The sequence below is a fragment of the Myotis davidii genome, unplaced genomic scaffold, assembly GCF_000327345.1.
Source record: "Myotis davidii unplaced genomic scaffold, ASM32734v1 scaffold1717, whole genome shotgun sequence".
Classification (NCBI taxonomy): domain Eukaryota; kingdom Metazoa; phylum Chordata; class Mammalia; order Chiroptera; family Vespertilionidae; genus Myotis; species Myotis davidii.
The window spans coordinates 715,092-716,780 of NW_006287955.1; the positions used below are offsets into that span (position 1 = coordinate 715,092).

The 1,689-nt window shown below is 60.9% G+C and overlaps 1 long non-coding RNA gene across 1 annotated transcript in view; it reads right to left on the reverse strand.

Moving 5' to 3' along the window:
* Positions 1-681: 681 nt before the first annotated feature.
* LOC107182492 overlaps positions 682-1,689 on the reverse strand; it is a 19,042-nt gene continuing 18,034 nt past the window's right edge. Inside the window, exon 3 of the long non-coding RNA XR_001513206.1 lies at positions 682-691. This is a non-coding gene — a long non-coding RNA (uncharacterized LOC107182492). The remainder of the gene's footprint in view (positions 692-1,689) is intronic.

The window sequence follows — 1,689 nt, forward strand, 5'->3', positions numbered from 1 at the left end:
GGATGAGGCCCAGAAATCAGGATTTTAAAAAGATTCCCAGGTGATTCTCATGGGCAGCCAAGGCTGAGAGCCACTGGTTTACAGCGTTCTCGCGGGTTTCGAATCCACTCAATGACATGCACCTGGTCAAGCTTTGTTTACTTGCTGCCCCTCCCGCAGCCCACATTACTCAGCCACGTGGGCCCACAGGTTCGGACCATAAGGTCAAGCTCACAGCTGTAGCCTTTGGCTGTCATTACGCTGCTCTTGCACGTGGCTTTGCCACGAGAGGACCGTGCCCTCTCCTCAGCCCCAGGCTTGAACCTGTCCAAACGCTGTAGCCCAGCCGTGGGTAAACGAAGGCCCGCTGGCCGGATCCGACCCGTTTGAAATGAATAAAACTAAAAAAACAAAAAGACCGTACCCTTTTATGTAATGATGTTTACTTTGAATTTATATTAGTTCACACAAACACTCCATCCATGCTTTTGTTCCGGCCCTCTGGTCCAGTTTAAGAACCCATTGTGGCCCTCGAGTCAAAAGGTTTGCCCACCCCTGCTGTAGCCGCTCCCCACAAAGGTGGGTGTGCAGTGGGCCAGGCCGAGGCCACGGTCTGGGGAAGGCAGGCGGCCTGGGCCCAGCAGGCCAGGCTCCGGATCAGGTCTGCACGCACACACCCGCACACTCGGGAGAGCAGCGGGCAGGAGGTGCCCTGGGCCCAGACACAAATGCTTGAGCTGGGAAGGGGTGCCCACAAGGCTACAAGGACTTGGGCAATTGGACAACACGCAGAGATGGCACCCAGATGTCCTGTGTCCCAGGCCCCCCCTGCGTGTCCCAGCTCCCCCCCCGCCCCCCCTCGTGTGTCCCGGCTGATAGTGGTCCTCCCGGGGTGGTCCCTGGCCTCCACCCGGCTGCCCCTTCCCACAGCCATGCTTGTCTGCATCACCCACTCCCATTCCTTCCCATTGTCTCTGTTCAGATCCACCCCAGGAGGGTGGCCTCTGGGCAGGGAGGCCCCCGAAGCAGGGCTTTCTGCACAGCGGCCACCTGAAAACCCTCCAGGAAGCCCGAGGCCCTGGGTGGAAATGGTCCCCGGTCCTTTCCGGGTCTGGGAGCATCTTATACGGTGGAGACTTGACTGAGCCACCCAGGGGTGAGGGGCAGGGGGCGGTGTGGGAGCTGCTTTAGGGCTGGGACCCTGGATTCCGAAATACCTCGAACCATGCCCGGCACCGAGCAGATGGCCCTTAAATGAGAGAGAGATGGGGGGAGGGGGCGGGCTGAAGTCCACTTTGGGCTTGTGACTGCCTCACTCCGTCTGGGTGAGCGCCAGCCCCACACCGATTTCCGCTGTCGGGGTCCTGATGCCACTCAGAGACCAGACCCCTGAGCCACACCGAACTCTGGGTCCAGTGACACCCTAGACGCCGACCTTGCTCATGGGCGGGGCTTGGCACCTGCCACTGCCTGAGCCCTGACCCCTGACCCCGATTATACATTAAGCCCGCACCATGCGCAGCTTATCGCCGGCACTGGTTTTACGGGCTGAACCCTGACCCTGTGCGCTCCCTGCCTCAGAGTCCGGACTCCTGGGCACCATCTCGGCCCCTCCCCTGGCAGCAAGGGTCCCCCCTCAGGGCTACCCTGGCCCAGCTCTGAGCCCCAATCAGAGGAGGGTCTGGGTGGCTTCCCCGGTCCCTGCACAGA